Below are 17,750 nucleotides of genomic sequence, written 5' to 3'. Positions count from 1 at the left end.
CCAATTCCTCGTGTGGAGGAACTCCGGAAAAGCCATCTAAAAACGGTCGTACACCAAACAGGGCTTTCGAACGATTTTACTACTTTCGAGTGGACAAATATTTCGATGGTTGAAAAGTCTCGTACAAAAAATGGCGACCCCGTTGTAGCCCAAAATCTTTACTTACGTTTGACGTACCAAACACTGGATGATGCCATGCTCTGTAGTGCTCGTTCACTGCGTTCGCATCGAAAACGGCTTCGATTTGCTATCTTCATTTAAATGTAGATGAGCCACCGGTATGCAACGGCCTTTCCCATCGCATCCGCTACTACAGTGCAGTGCATTTTCTCATCAACATCAACCGTTTGCAGCTCCCGCTTTCATACGCATCCAAATTGCATCCTTCCTTTGCGTTCATACGCTCATACACGTACACGTATTAGCACCTTGTCCTACCTGTACCAGGAGTCAGGCTTTCCATTGTGGTCACAAGATCGGTTCCGGTAAAGCGTAACACACCGATATTCAACCGGACGGATGGTTTTCCGGCACCTGAGCTTTCTGGCTTCGCCTATTTGGTTGTGCGGGAGAGAATAAGTTGAGCTCACGAGTCCCAAACGTCACGGTGCGTCAGCATCATCGCCGGTGCAGCCGGGTAGGAAAACAGTAGTTTCGGAAAATTGGAAAACTCGTATTGATTATTTGCATAAATGATGAACCGAACTTCGAACTTCGAACCTGCATGCACCCGCCACCCCGGATGGGGCAGTGAAAACAACCTGCCGGCGTAAAGCTCGAACGAGATGATCCACCGAAATGTGTGTACCATCGGATGGTGTATCCATTTTGCCGCCTACGGGGTTGCTACTTCAACGTTAGTTTTTGTCCCGTTTGAAATTCGGCTTCAAACTTTATAATCAGTCTCGCAGAGCGCCATCTGCTGACAATTGCGGGGAAGCTGGATGACTCGTTTTATTACTAGTGTGGGGATAGTTTTCCACAGAGAATATGGAGTAGGCTTTTTTTTCTTTTGAGATAAAATCGAACTGTGATGGACGGTGGACAACACAGAAGGGTTCTTGTGAACTTTATGAATTGTGTCGATATGCAACAGATAGTGAAGATATGCTGTGCTATAATTCATACGAAGGCACCATTGTTGACATCAGTTTCAACGGAAAAGTACTCCCATCCGTTGAGTGATCTTTGTCGTCTTGCAACAACCGAAATATAAGACAATCATAGAAGCAGAACTGGTGAGATTAAAATTAATCGATTCTTGAGTGGTAATCGATCGAAATATCTAAATGATGTTTCGACCTAATTTGGTGAAATTTCGATACAAAATACTACCTGTATAAAACTGAAATTTAACTACTCTCCTGTGTGTTCTTGCGTGATAAAAAAAAAACCCTACACTTTATCCATCCAAAAACCTTCCAATCCGTTTGCCTGGTACCGATTGCCATGAAAACGCAAAGTGCATTACCAAACGTGTGGAGCACAAATTGCTTCGCGTCGATTTACATTGACGTATCCAAAACCTAGCCAGCCCCATCTCCGGAGACGTCGCCCAAAGACGCGACGAAACGATGTTCATCTACCTGCTGCAAGCCAAAGCCCCGCGTATTTACGATCATCACTTTCGCTTCATGTCACCTTCGAAAACAAATTCCAACCAGACATCAATCCACCGGGTTTAGCATACGGCAAAAAAAAACGGGAATATCTCAACCCCCCAAAAACACCCGAAATGCTCGAAAACAAAATGCTTCACAAAAATACCGCCAGCGGTGAATAAATATGGAATATGATTACCGGCCGGAGGGTGCCTTTCATCTGCGCCGTGCGCTTGTCAAGTGCCGTTTGCTTGCTGAGTGCTCTATGGGGAAGACACACGTATTTTTTTTTTTGGTTCAATGTTTGTGCTACAACACACAAGCAAGTATGTGCCCCGATGCATCCGTACTGACAACGTGCAAGACGGTGCTTTCCACCTTACCAGGGCAGGGCAGATCGTTGCTGCGAATTTATGGTTGCAGATTTATGGTACAAAGTTTTCAATTCCCTTTTTCAATTCTTCTTTTTGCTAAAAGTCGCATCCTTCGAGCTAGTGCAAAAATAGTGCACTGGTACTTGGAATCGAATGCTTACAGATCTTGCAGACCCATTGGCATCTGACGTGGAGTCGTCATGGGGGCAGGAACGGGTACCAAAAACGACAAACTCTCAAATCACCTCTTTCGCTGTGCATCGCGGTGGTTCGAGAAGGATGACCTCGAGCTCACTTGTCATCTAGCGTTTGTCGTCTGTTTGAAAAAAGTACATTGAAAAATACCTTCTCCCCAGCCCAGCCCCCCCATTCGGTAAGTGATTTCCAAAGCTGGGTTGGAAAATTGGTGAAAGCTTCCAGGCTTACCTGCGCGCTACACGTGACGTGCAGTGGCGGCAGTGGCTGCAAAAAAGAAACCCGCACTGGTTCTGAAAACAAAAACCAAAAAAAAAAAAAAAACTCTAAGGTGCAGTAAATAAAAATGATGCATTTGATTCGATTTGGATTGAAAAAAGCTCAGTTTTGCGAGCGACGAGCAATTTTATGTGAATATGTTTGATTTTGGGAGGTGGATGGAGGTGAATTTCGATTTGCGTTGATCGTACTATGTTTGTGTTTAAAGAATTTTAATAGTTTTTGTTAGCTTAGTTTAGGTTTTGTTAAAATTTTCCCGTATTTTGTATTAAAATAAAATAAAAATACAGCACACGCATAAATCGATGGAGATATTCTTCTTCTTCTTCTTCTTTGGCACAACAACCGCTGTCGGTCAAGGCCTGCCTGTACCCACTAGTGAAGTGAGCTTGGCTTTCAGTGACTTATTGTTACCATAATAGCAGGATAGTCAGTCCTACGTATGGGGCACGGTCTATTCGAGACTAGAGCCCATGACGGGCATGTTGTTACGTCGTACGAGTTGACGACTCTACCACCAGACCGGCCCGATGAAGATATTAGTGTTGCATATTTTATTAAAAGTAGAAGATGAATTGTTTTGATTAACTCACTAAACACGAGGTATGAGTTATCGATAGTAAAAAAAACTAAAGTAATGTTTTGTATATTATTTATCTTTTTTAGCCATATTACAACTTATTTATTTCATTGTCCAATTATCTTCTGCCATGTGGTTATGCATGTGTGGGACGCACTCTTCTTCCATTATTTGTGTGATAATCTTTTATTCTTTACTTCTTTTTAACCCGCTTTGTTTATTGGGTTTAAAGCTATTGAACCAAGACATTTTTTTAATCTAGTTTTCATTTTATGTTCATATTTTCTTTGAAAGACCTTTCATTTTCTTTTGATTAACAATAACATTTTATGATTACATCTATTTATTTTATTTAAGCGTATTTCCCTTACAATTGAAATTTCAATTAAACTTGTACGCAAATAATAATGATTCAAATCTAAAGTTTATCAATTAAAACGCATCAACGATATCTGCAAATCTATTTATTTTTAAACAGAATTCAATAACATTCCCGATTTTAACCTTCAAAAAGCGTCTACTTTATTGTTTCTAAGCTTCAAGTAGCTAGACAATTTTTCAAAACATTTTTTTTTCTCGAAATTTTAAGACTATTTTCATGAACCATTTACTACAATATGCTACAAAAGTAAATTTTTCATTTGAAAACACAACAAAATTGCACATCCTTCCAAAAAACCATACATCTTCATTACGACGCTAGCGCCATCTGCTGCGAACTGTCATAAGCACCTTCCATGGTTCATATCTTCGCTAAAACTCTCTTCCTCTTTCGCCCATTCCCGCTCCTGCTTTCAGTGATACCAAATCCTTCCAAAAACCGACTCCTGAACCACGTGCCGAACGTGCACCCGAACCAAATCAAAACAATGAGGGGAAATCGGCCCAGCGCCGGCGCAGCTGCCACCATTCGACCGGCGAAAAGATCCACCAGCATCCGTTCGGGCCCCGTTCGGATCCTTCGAAGCAAAACCCGAAAGCGAAACACACGCGCTCGCCCCGACGGCGGAACGCGCACTCGGAAGTTGACATCCACTTCCGACGGCCAGTTGCATTCGGTGGTTCGCGTGAATCGGTCGCAGCACGTCCGTCGTTCGTCGTGTGTCGGCAATGTGTGTCTCCGCTTCCGGTTGAATCGAGAAGAACGTCGTCTTTAGGCTGAGTGATAGTGAATGGTTGGTTAGTTTGAAATTAAAATAAAACAACAATTAATTGATTTGTTGAGGAGATGAAATGAGGTTACGATTTAGTCACGTCAAAATTCTGTGATTTTGTGTTTGCAATCGAAACAAGCTATCGAGAAGGAGAGTGTAAACATTCTAACCGTTCTAAAGCACTGTATATTGGTTGTTGATTGCACCTCTGCACAAACATGGTGGGAAAGTGAGTGTAAAAAGTTGTGCAGCGTGCACGTGTTTTTTGTTCCACCACCACCACCATCACCACGAAAAGTGCATTTAGACCTCGAGAACGCATTCCAGCTGGTAGTGCAGCGGTGGCATTTCGAGTCCCACTGTGATGCCGTGTGCAGTAACGTGGAAAAAGGTAGTGCCGAGTGGCACTTTAAATCGACGTTCGACATACCACACCGTACCGAGTGTTGTGTGCACTCGCTTTTTCCACGTTCGCATTTCGAAGCTTTGTGTCGTGTACGTCGGCTACAGCAATGACCTGGATTCAGATGATTCCGATTATTAATAAAAACCAGCAACATGACCGAGTGAGAAAACAGATCAAATGAAACTGGTAAAATGTGAAACTTTTCCCCAGAAAACAGGAAGTTCTGCTAGCGAGTGAAACGCGGGGGAAGGGGTGAGAAAATGTAGCACAGAAAATGCCCCCCCCCCTCCTCGTACCCGAATAGCATCGGTCCAGCAAAACCACTACCACGGGCAGCAACAACGGAACGACCGTCCGGCATACCACAAAATCGTTAGTTGTGCGACAGTGGTCATAATTAATCATTATTATTGCCCCGTGTGTACCGGGTTTCCGGGAGAAGGGGGGGAATGATGACCGGCTCGGGGAAGGGTCTGGTCGGACCGAGGTTAATGCATACACACACACCAGTCTTCGCCGGCTTAATACGCTCATAAAGCACACGCCACAGCACATCAAAGCCGCCGAGCGCGCACACAGATACGGCGAAAGTGTGAATTAAACGCTTGTTTTATGTTTACGCTCGGTGCGCTTTTGTGACTTGTTGTCCCGTGGGGGGCGAAGGGGGATGAGAGAGAGAGAATGGGAGAGAGAGAGAGAGAGAGAGAGAGAGAGAGAGAGAGAGAGAGAGAGAGAGAGAAGTCATCCCAGGACGATAGAACTGTGTCCTTCGATGCGCTTTCAAGCTGAAAGGAACGGCCCGGCACCGGAAAATGAGCGGAAAAACCTTCCCATGGTTTTCCGCTTTCCTTCTAATTGTGAGTACGGAGTGTTTGTGTCTGAGGAAGTTTGATGGGTAAAAGAATCAGCAGAGAGGACAAAAAGCAACGGAAAACTGTACTCGAAAGACTGATGAGTGGGAAAAGAAACGCAAAGAAATGTAAAAATAGATCGAAGAAAATAAGCACGGAAATGAAAAGCTAACAACCTTGCAGGAGGGGTGGGAAAAATGAAACGACGGGAAGGAAGGTAGCCTGCTATGCGAGGGCAAGGAAAATTGGATAATTGATGAGCTCAATGAGAAAGTTTAACGAATTTTGGTGCTATCGCTACGGTGACGATCTTGCGTTGAGCTTTGTGGGTTTTCTTTTTTTTTCACGCTTCCCATTTTTCCAACAAGATCTTAATTCTAGACCATGTTTCCCGGTGGGCGCTGCTGAGCTACTGAAATGCCCTAAATCAGTACGATTGCTTCCAGTTAGATTTTTTCATTGTTTTGAATCGAAGAAAAACGAAGCGTTAATTATCCCCCGGCCCGAAGGACACTCGAACAATGGCAGCAGATTTAGCCGTAGCATTTATCTTCCTTCAAGTGAGAAACAACTTCCCTGCCGTTTCAGCGGGTGGAAAACTTGAGGCAGCGTTTTTCCTTGCCTGACATCAAATTTGCATTGCAAAAAAGCGAAATGGGAAGGTGCATAAAAGGAGAAAAACGGGAAACAGTTCAGTTCGTTTTAAATGAACTAAACTCGGTTGGTTTGTTTTTTTTTTTTGTCCACGTTCGGTTTTCCCTTTGATGCACCTTGCACCATAAATCGGAATGATAAATGGGTGGAAAAGTGAAAAAAAATGTAGAAAACTTTCAACGCCACCAAACAAACTTGTACAATTGAAGCTCAAACCGAAGAGTCACAGTAAATAATAGTAAACAAACCACGTTAATGAATGCCGTTGACAGACAGCACACCAAAGTGGCCCAGTTCTGTCACCCGTTAGGCGACCCCCGTGGACCCGAGGCGGTTTTTGACTGATGAAGAACATTTGCATGCCGCTGGTTTCGCTATTTCCTATTGCCAACTCTTCATTTTGTAAGCCGTGTGGCCGTTTGCAAAGAAAGGGGTTTGCTTTGTCAGGTGTGTTGTTTCTCTCTTTTTTCCTCTCTCTCGTTTCCTTTTCATTGTCTATTGGGTTTACTTTTTCATTTGTTATATTTTTGCCGATTTTGTTTTTTCTTCGTCCCCTTTCTTCGTCCTTCAGACACACGATCTTTCTACTTAAAAAGCGCCCCCCAAAAAATTCGCTCGTTTTGTCTACCTTTATTTTCCCACTCAGACAGGGGCATCGTTTTTTTCTGGTATGTTGCTGCCTTTTGTAAAGTTTTTCTTCACATTCCAGCTCTTTTTTTTTTTGCTTCGATCTTAATTTTCATTTCAATGGGTCACCATCCGGTAACCAACCTCTTTCTTTCTTTTACTTGTTTGTTTTGTTTTCATTGTGTAGCTTCCGTTCGTTTTTTTTCTGTAGGTGCCCTGCTTGTTCAAAGTTTATTTTTCTATCAGGCTCTATCTCGTTAGGCAGCGGCATAGGTACTGTCGCCGCCGGCTAGCCACCCGGCGCTGACCGGTTCGATGGCTGTTTTTTTGTGTGCGTGTGATCAGTTTACTTCGTCGTTCCATTTTCAGGGTTGAAAAGGTTGTAAAGTATGCGGTTTTTTTGTTGCTACCTTCTATGCCTCCCACTGTCTGTGTGTTTTGTGTTTGCCAGTTTTTGTTTTGCTATTCATTTTATCGTTTTGTGAAGGTGTTTTCGGATTTTTTAATCCTTCTTTTCATTAAAGTCACTCTTGGGGAAAAAAAGGAGACGAAAGAAATGTTTTTGTGTGTATGTGTGTGATCCCTTTTGACCCTCAAACTGACCACTCTTGAACGGTCTTGCTTTTGATTGAATTTTTGTACTCGGCAGACACTAGCAGACGCAGCGGGTGGGTTTAATTAAATTTTTAAAAATATGCCAAATATGCCTTGGAAGTTGAACGAGTTTGGCCGGATTCTGGAGTGAAGAGCATCATTTAATTTGACCTTACTTTTTTTAAGACATACACTGTAATTTGAAAATAATGATTGAAAAAAAAACAACTCTTTATCTAGTTCCATAAATTGTGTTCACAGTTGAAGTTAATTAAAATATTCTTCAAAAATATGTATTTTACCTACTTTAGCCTTACTAGCTACTTGGAACACTTTTGATGTTTAATCAGCGTACTAAGAGGCCCCTTTTTAAGCTGCTGCTCCCTTTCAGGATCAATCAAGTGCCTTTCAAGTGGGTTTCCAGTGATCCACAACGGAGCACAAAATTGGCTCCCCACGCCACCGAAGAAGGTCAGCGGTTCATCTCATTTTACGCCTCTGTCCCCATTTACTGTATGAGTGTGTGTGTGTGTGTGTGTGTGTGTGTGTGTGTGCTTCCCTTTTGATACCTTTTACCTTTGCTGGCCACCAACGGTAGGAACTGATCTGGACCAGCGTTTTCACCTCACTTCAGCACTGAATAATTAACCCTTTTGCCCATCGGTGCTGCACCAGCTGAACCCATTCCCATGTGGTACCTCTGGGCACCCCGGGGGGAGGACACAGTACCTGCTGTCTATCTGCCACCCACCACCCCCGGCCAGGAGGATGGATTACAACCCAAAAAGGGCCCTCGTAGTAAAAACGGTGTCGAACGCTCGCCGACCGCTCGGTTGTCAATTTTTTTATGTTATATGCTTATGAAATGATGTTGCCACCTGTCGGGATATTGAAGGTGGGCGCAACGACATCGTTCCAATTCGTTCCCTTTTTCTTTTCTCTTCTTGTTTTGTGCTGCCCTAGCCACTTTCATCTTCGTAAATCACGAAGGGACTAATCTAATTTTCCCTAAAGCAAATAAAAGGAATGGCTCATGAATTATTTACCGAAAACAAACGGCAGCTCCTCAGCTAAAGCAGGCCGGCGCTGGAGTGAGAAAGGTTCGATGATGTTTGCCCTCTTACCATCTCCCTTCCCCCACAGGGGAACACCGAAAGCGTCAATGGGTCATGGTGAAGTGTCAACTTTCGGGCCAACTATCCGGCCCAAGCCCGACGAAAAAGGGTTCGGACCACCATTAGCCAGCAAAGCAAAGAATTGTACTAACACCCACTCCCTCCTTGCGCTTGCTTTACGATGGCACGGTAATTTTCGAGTTTCGATAGACCCCCCAGCCAACCCTCCGCTATAGTGAAGCTAGTTGCTGTTAGTTCTGATCAGATGGTTGGCTGGCTGGCTGGCTGACTGGCGTGTCTTGATCCTATAAGCGAACGTTATTAGCAAAAACAAAAACAAAAACGCCCCGTCCAAGTCCGACGTCCGAAACGTCGTTGAGCCGTCGAGAGATTGCCATCTTAATGGTGTCGTGAGCACGTCCGGCTCCGAAAAAAGGTTCACTTTCGTGCGTCGATATGTGGTGCCGTAATTGCGATAATAGGACCACATTTCGACCACATTAGCGGGCCCCGTTTTGGGGCTGGTTATTCGGTGGCGATGCTCGGATGCTTGGCCTGAGGATGTTCACTGTTGCACTGGTAATGCCGGGCCGGGCAAGAACGGGCTGCTCCTTCGAAAGTGGGGATGATATTAAAAGAAAGGCAAACGAGCAGATTAGGTTAAGATGCAGCATTAACGGCGGAGTTTGTGGTTCGTTTTATCGGCCAAGAGTGTAATGATTATTGTCCCATTAGCATTGATTTCATTGATTGGAGGTGAGATGGAGTTTGGTCTTTGATGCAATTTAAGTACTCGAGCTAAGAGCTTGTACCGAAAGAGAAGGATTTTTACAAGGCTTTAAGACTTTCTTCAATTCCCATGGAATTACCCAGTTTCATCCCTTCAAACGCATTTCTTTGCCTTGCAACAACTTGTTGTGGGCGCTAGAACAAATTTCTTCCCACCTACCAAACGCTCCATCAAGCAAGGGGTTGATTATCCTCATGAAATATTAGTGCCACAAAACTCTGGCCGACCTTAACCGGCAGGAAAACTACTCAATTATGTGCGCTTCGGCTAGTTAGAGGCCGGTGTATGGTGAACGATGTTCCTGCGGCGAAGAGAGGCCGACATTTTACCCATCCAGCAGGTCGTCCCGCTAGCAAGAGGTTGCGGTTTGGTCCGTCCCATTCCTCCGGTCATTATCCGTCCGTCCAGGGAAATAATTCTTTAATTTTCCTATTACTTATTTATGCTTGAAATTACTTCCTCTCGCCCTGGGTACGAACTGTGTGATGAGCGCAGTTTTCCCTTGGTAGGTAGCACCCCGTCCATCCCCGGGGGAAGGAAAGTGCTCAGTACAATCGTTTCGGGTTTTTTGCTTTTTCTAGCCAGTCTTTTGTCCATCGCACGGGGGTCGGTAGATACTGGAATAGAAAAAAGAATAGTGGGAGTTGAGCGTAGAACAAAAAACAACAACAACCACCAAAAGAACATTGTTAGTGGTTTGGTTTTTGAAGGAACAGCACAACAGAAACGGATCTCAGGCTCCCGTTTTGTGCCCGGAAGGATGAGTCACAAGACTCTTTTAACGGAGTCGTGGGGTTTTCGTTTCCGAGCAGGTAGTGCTTCTTCGAATTCGAGAGCTCTTCAGGTTGGAGCAACGCTCGAGCTTGTTTTTTTTCAGAGAAGCATAAATACTTAAAACTGTTAGAGTATGCTTTAGCCATTAGGCGTTAGGGCGTAATCTATTTCATTAGCTTAATTTTACAATACAAACGTCATTGGATTGGGTTTTCCCCGAAACATTGTTTTTCAGCTTTTCTAAGATTAATGTTTGTCGACAATTGAACGGGAATCTACAAAGAGCAATGCTTCACTTAATCTGTATGCAGAGGATAGGAGTGGATCTTAGGCTTTTTCAAGATAGAGGAGAGTTATCAATAGTGATGTAATTTTTAATCGTTATTAAATTGATAATTTTGAAACGAATTTTTGAAACGCTGCTTTGTTCTTTCGTCTAAGGTTTTTCCATTTTTCCCAGTTTATAGTCTGAACAGTGGCGGATTTAACGGTACGCGGACTGAGCGGCCGCGGGGAGCCCCGTCTATTTAGGGGCCCCGTGGATGGTAATTCCAGCATATACAACAATGTGTAAAGTAGTCACATCGAGAACTTTTGTGCCCAATGGGGAAACTCATACTTTGTGTTTGGTACATGGTGTCTAAAATGATATCGAGCTAGCCCTTGCTTTTTTTACTATATCGTTTCATAGACTTGAAAAAACGATCAAGTATAATTCGTAATTCGTTGTTCGGCAGTGTGTTAGATCGTCGTCAAGAAGTTTGTGATCTAGGCGCTACACTGGACTCTAGTTATAATTTCCGTTTACACGTTGACAACACTGTTAACAAATCATATAAGATGCTAGGTTTTATCTTTCCACAATTCCGATAATGTAGTCATGGGCCGGTCTGGTGGTACAGTCGTCAACTCGTACGACGTAACAACATGCCCGTCATGGGTTCATGCCCCGAATAGACCGTGTTCCCATACGTAGGACTGACTATCCTGCCATGGTAATAATTAGTCATTGAAAGCCAAGGTCCCTTCACTAGTGGTTAGAGGCAGGCCTTGACCGGCAACGGTTGTTGTGCCAATGAAGAAGAAGTCATGTCTTAAGTCTTATGTCGTTGTTTACTTGTCTTGTGCACACGGGGGTGAAGTACTGCTCAGTATTTTGGTTCCCGAATTGCACTACGATGATTAACACAATAGAGGCAATACAACGGAAGTTTACAAGACTTGTTTTAAAATGCGTCCAATTCAGAGGACTCACAACCATGCCAAGTTATCGCTCACGTTACCTTCTGCTTGGCCTACAGACGCTCGAGCACCGCTTCAAGGTAAACAAATGTGCATTTGTTCTTCATCTACGTGCCTTCGAGACCTCTTCGCTCTCGTTACTTGCTTGTTGATGAGAGCAGGCGTACTTTATATGAAATACAATGAACCATTACTAGCTATGACAAGGCAATTCAATACATGGTCTTATGACTTGGATTTTAATTTATTAACGAGTAAACGACCAACGCATTTAAAGAGAATATTTTATTAATTTCACCGGACACCGGATTAAGACAGATGTCGATCTTGAGAACCCCCCCCCCAAGAAAACCATTACGGTGAGTTTGATTCAAAGCCAATTGTAATATTCTCCCCCCCCCCCCCCGCTCGACACCAACAGGGGGCCTCAACTCCTTTTACCGTTTAGGGCCCCCAACACCCAAAATCCGCCACTGAGTCTGAAATAAGTAATTATGTGTTCTTTGTGTTGCATTGTCAATTGTCAAGACTGATCTTGAGAACTGTTAGATAGTCCAAAAACTGATTTTAACATTAAATTAATTGAGTCGGAAAGCTTTCATGTGATATAAATGATTATAATTCATAAAACATTGTAAACATTCCAGTAAAACAGACCATCATAATCAACGGTTTCAGTTAAATTTTTTTTATCTCTAATGACAATATTGAAGCTTTGAACTTCTTGACAAAGGTCAGATTGCTGATCAAATGGTTTAATGTTAATTTGTAATTTATCTTGAATAATTTACTTGTTTCCTTTAAACATCGTGCAATATTTTTATTTGATTTATATCTTACTCAAATGATAGTATTGATGCTTTGAACTACTTGTAAAAGCTCAGACAACTTTACATTCTATCTGATTTTATTGTAAATTGTAATTTATCCTTAAAAAGCTGTTTAGTGTTACTACCAAGTTGTAGTTGGCATATTTGCCCTACTTCACCGTGGCAGGAGCAACATATAAAAATACATGATTGAAATAATCAATCGTTCATGCAAACAGCTCAACGAAAAAACCACTCAAACGTTCCCCTTCAACCCATTACCGTATCACCCTCGTTTCAATCGCTCTCGGTCCCGTGTACAACTTGTCTTTCATCGATGTTTAATCAAAACTTTTGCCCACTCCTTCTCGGTACTCACACTGCTCCCTCTCGATCGGTGCTCGATTAGCCGATCGGAACGTGAACAGATGGCCCAAAACTAACAAAATTCAATTAACGCAAACCGGACTAACTTTCCCGTCCAGACACGGTTGCCGGTGCGTGCAAACGGTTTCCGACCCGTTCAAATTCCTGTTAGTTTAGCATTTCGTATTCTGTGTGCGGTTAGCCTTCACGCGTGCGTTTTTTTTCTCCCATTTTGCTTTGTTGCATATGTTCAAGCGGCAACCGACACAGCTTCACGAACTTTATCGGTTCGATTGCTATCTGGCTGGGATGGAATGGTAGGTGGCCGACGGTGTTTGTCTACGTCAGCGCAAAGCTACTGCCCGTGAGTACGTCAGATAGAGCGGTGAACAGCATTAGCATCATTAACCTTGATGAGAAAAAGGGTTTTATCATGCGGTGATGGAACGAGATTACTGTAATGGGAAAAATCAGTATTATTAAGACATTTCCCGAAGCGAAAGCTCTAAAAGCGAAGCTGTGGGTTGTAAAAATAGAGCTCATGTCATGCAATTGCATACTTTTAGGCGATTATTTCACTTTTTTGCGCTGAAGGTATGAAGGTAGCGATATCATTCAACTATTTAGTAAAATTACAGCACAAATCAATATCAAATTGAAATTTATAGTAAATTTAATCTATAATATATGTTGTGTAATATACAAGATTCCCCTTAATGTATAAATTAGCCAAGCAACAGAAGGCTTAAATTTCTTTCCTGCCCAAGGCAACGCCACAATCAATGGAGGCAATGTTTTTTACATGCATCCATCCTACTGAGCCAGTAAATTGAGCCTGCAAGTTAGCTAGCGATTCTCCAAGGAGCACCTCCTAGAAGGCTTCCTCTCCGGACAATGTTGTGCAACATGCAGCAAAGACTACATCTTTCCCAACTCAACCGACCGGAATTCGGAACTGCTTATGCTCCCGCAACGACGCAAGCACGAAGTATTGTTTTCAAAAGCATGTCACCTTCCCATCACCATCCCAACAGCGATGGACGACAGGAAGAAAATGAGGAGATATAACATACAAAAAAAAAACCCCAGACACGCACACATAAATTCCTTTCCTATCGCTTCGCTCCATCCTTACGTAAATGTGACGTTATGGACAGGATTTGCTCGGCACGAGAGGAAGAAAAAGGTACGATCAACAAAACGAACAACAACAAAGAAAAAATCCATCTCACCCATGCTCTGCCACTTCAGATGAAAGCATTCCATTCCGTAAGAGATACAAGGTTAGCTTCGTAGCTTACCGGAAGCCACGTGTGGCTTCTTCGTACGAAAGTAAACAGCTCCTGCCGTTGCCTGTTTACGCAAACCTGACGACTCCTACCGTCAGTCAGTCCGAAGCAAGCGACGAACGAACTGCCGAACGGTCAAACAATCCGGTGCTTACCGTGCTGCCACCGAGGGATATTATCAAACAAAGCAACCGACAGCAGCAACAGCAGCAGTATCCGGGTCGAACGGGTTTGCGGTGTTGGGTCCTTTCCCGTGGGCCTTCTTGTTTGCATGTCGGCAATCTTCGACGTGCAAGGGACATCTAGCAAGCTGGCTTGAGAAATGTTCCATTGGATGTGTGTGGGTAAGCATTATTTACATAGTGCCATAGTTCCACCGCAGTGTGATCCTTTGCCGAGCACATTCCGGCAGCAACAATTCAGGGGGAAAGGGATGTATCCTTTGCTTAACCCCCGGGTAGCCTCCGTATCAACTTTCTTGGAAGATGTGGCAAGTGTCTGGGGCGCTGGAGGTGGATAAAATTTGCGGAAGCTTTCCATCACCGGAACGGATTCCTGCCGCAACGCGCCCTCAATCTAAACCGCATGCCACCAGAACAGTCCGGCCCTCCGTCCGTCGGCTGCCGAATCATTCTAAATCTGATTATTCAAATGACACTGACACGATGCTGTCTGCCCGGTTTTCGCCAACCTGCTCGGGACTGTGCCGTCTCGGGGCTTTGCTCAGCTGACAATCGACACTTTGCTGGCGCTGGTGCTGATGGTGTCACTCAAGGAATATTGGGAAGCTTACTCGCGAAGAGAAAAAGCACCCAAGAAGCGAAGGGAGCCGAATCGTAAATTCTGATTTTCCGATGACATTGACACTAAGCGAGTTGAACGCGTTTCGGTGTCAGGGTAGGGTGGTTCCACACATCCACACGTTTGCGAGAGCAAGTGACACCCGGGGATGTATCATAAGCAGTATTTGCTTTCCTTCGCGCGTAATGCTCCCAACATGGTGGGCAAGAATGTGGATCAGAATACTCACTCACACACACGCACACATTCGGTTACTACTGTGTGTGAGGGGAGTATTTTGTACGTGAAAGATGATATAAATTACATTTAATCCCCTCCTGTGCGAGCAAGAGGCGGCTCAGAAAGCCGCCATACTGTAGCTGACAGTTGCCTGTCAGCGAAGGTGTGTATGTGATCGGGGAACCTTTTTTTTTCAACTTCTCTCTTTCTGTGCCACTCAAAAACCATTTCAGCAAATGCAAGATGACGGCATGGATGGCACGGAGAACGGGGACATTGGATAACGAGGGGGATCGAATTGCGGCGACGAATGTTGCCCGAATGCATTTGTGGTATGGTTTTTGCATAATTTTGAAGTGTTCGAATTCGCCGCGAAAGCGTATCTTATTTCAATGGAAATGTGAGGTGAATGTGTTGCGCTGTCTGTGGCAGGTCATTGGCGGGAGTTGCGTGTCAACGAAGAAGAAATACTTATTGAAGGGTGCTTGGGGTTTACAGTGTCTTTATAGAAATGTTGATGTAATGTTGGTTGCAATGAATGCTTCTGTATGATTTTAATTACATATTTCTACTCAGAAACTATGAATTCCGGTCCCGTGGTACAATCCAAAACTCCATCATTATTGTGGATCGATCCCCCATACGCAGGACTGACTTGTATCCTGCTATGCGTACACCAACAAGTCACAGATAGTCAAGCTCAATTAGTGGCTTAGGCAGACCTTCACAGACTAAGTTACACCTCATACAGGGTTTCCCATGATTTATTGCTTGGTTCACATCAATTTTTGGTGGGTTCCCATATTTTTTTGGTGCGTTCCCACGATTTTTTGGCCGATTCCCAGAATTTTTTGGTCCAATTGCATTAATATTCAATCGGAAAATACCAATAATGTATGGAAACGAGCCAAAAATCTATGGGATACGATCAAAAAATTGACTGACCAATAAATCGTGGGAAACCCTGTAAGGAAACACATTGATATTGGAAAATGATAATTAAAAATGATGAAATGATTAAAAAGAAAATAAATACAAAGAGACATTCCTAAAACACACGAATCAGAGATAACGAAGATTAAAATCCTACTGGAATTAAAATACTAAACAAATTATAAATTTTTATTTCTTGTAACTCATATCAAAAATTTGCGCCCGAAAGTATGCATTTTCGCTAACAAATGTACCATGTTAAGTTTTTTCTAAAGAGATTGATTCCTCGATATTCTTCAAGAAACCTTTGCATTACACAATATTTCTGGAGATTTTTTGAGATTGGACCGTAGTTTCACTGATTGAATGTTACTTACGCTACGGCATTTCCTTCGGTAGAGTCTTTTCAACAAATATGTACGTACCCACAAATACAACGCCATATAAACTTGCCGGCCAAAAAACATCCAATCATCCGTACCTTACACATACACTTATAGCACACCCATCCAACCGTAACGGGCATCGAACGGGAGCATCGAAACGGCACAAGTACGGTCGACTTACTTGCGCTGTGATTGTTTACCAGTTTCGAGCCATTGCATTTTCAAGCCCATGCAAGCACTACACTCCAATGCAAATAAACCCAATAAAAGGGTAACGCTCAAAGTAAAAAGTAAAAAAAAAAATCAAGCTTGCAAATAAAAGCCAGAAATCGATTGATATCGAATACAGGCTTAGCGTTGCATTGCACTAGACGGAGTGGGATGGAATTTAAATCAGATTGATAAGATAGGGGAGTTTAACGGATATCGTTCTGTTATCATTCCACACATTAATTAACAGGAAAGAGCTTTTTGTTTTGCCATGTCTGCTTGTTTTTCCTGCTAGTGAAAATTGAACGTAAAATTTCGAACAAAAACAATCACACAAAACAGATAAATGATTAATTACTTCAACGAGCCAAGCCTTTTTTGGATGCATTCGTACGAATAGCAGTTCCAGTAGCGTTCATTAATGGCAATTATTGTTGCTCAAGCGATAAGTAATTGTATAAATACGGTTATCGAATGAAACAAAAAGCCTCACAAATTGCCTCGCACTGACATCGTATGGAGTCGTACTTTGATTTACTAACAATTCTCTTCAGATGCGGCTCGGTTACATCCTGTACCGTCACCGTAGACACGACACGACCTGGTGCGATAAAAGTCATCAAAACACGAGCCAGTATCTTTTAATTGCAGTAGATTATGACCTCGGATTAGCATGTAACAGGTCCATATTGTACGCACACACAGCCCTTTGAATTCTATCGAAAGTTAGCTTATGATAATCCACTGACACTGACACGAAACCATCCTTATGGCGAGCTTCATTAATCAGTTCACCCTCCACGGCAGCGATGGGCACCCTTAACGCGCACGGGATGACGGGCAGTTTTCCTCCCTCTGATCACAGGACAGCATATATTTATTTATCAAGCACGAGCACTTTGCACTTTTGCGCCCTCGTGTGTACAGACACTCACACACACACGCGGCAGCTCTTCTTCACGCTCGGAATGTCCAGCACGATCGGCACGATACGCGAACGGGGCTGTTGTTTATATTCAATTTGAGCGCTGAATTAAAGCAGACTGCAATTAGTGCTGTGCACCGTGCCGAGTGGGGTTGTTTGTGCAGCAGCTAGGATGGTGGTGGTACACGGTGGTCGGATCATGTTAAATTGACTCGATGTTTGCCCCGACCGGTCCAGTCAACCGGTCGGTGGCTAGGCTCCCACCGGGAGTTCCCACAAACGCCCGTGTGCAACGAGATAACGAGCCCGCGTGCCTAGCGTGCGGGTTTACAAAGTGCATAAGCGGCACCCCAACTCGTTCCATTCATCCTTTCCAAGTCCCAAGTGCAGGATACAAAGCCCCGGACCGCTGCTGACGGAGCAGATGCAATCATTAACCTCTAGCATCCTTTGCTGCTTGTCGAATATTGATGCACCAGCTCGCTTCACGTCCACACCAAGCCCAACCACCATCCTAGCCCACTGACCGGATTTTGAAGTGCAGTGCGAACAACGCCACGCCATTCCAGGCTGCAT

At 43.6% G+C, this 17,750-nt stretch overlaps 1 protein-coding gene across 4 annotated transcripts in view; it reads left to right on the top strand.

Moving 5' to 3' along the window:
- The first annotated feature begins 4,078 nt into the window (after positions 1 to 4,078).
- LOC120902998 overlaps positions 4,079 to 17,750 on the top strand; it is a 93,404-nt gene continuing 79,732 nt past the window's right edge. For 2 of the 4 annotated variants that reach the window (XM_040312152.1, XM_040312150.1), the window contains exon 1: positions 4,079 to 4,204. The gene's annotated coding sequence lies outside the window, so the exon portion shown is untranslated. Of the gene's footprint in view, positions 4,209 to 17,750 lie in introns of all 4 variants that reach the window. The other 2 variants (XM_040312154.1, XM_040312151.1) reach the window with 1 other exon arrangement.

This window comes from Anopheles arabiensis, chromosome 3 (genome assembly GCF_016920715.1).
Source record: "Anopheles arabiensis isolate DONGOLA chromosome 3, AaraD3, whole genome shotgun sequence".
Taxonomy (NCBI): Eukaryota; Metazoa; Arthropoda; class Insecta; order Diptera; family Culicidae; genus Anopheles; species Anopheles arabiensis.
Note: the sequence above shows the minus strand (reverse complement) of the source record. Positions and strands in the feature narration are given on the sequence as shown.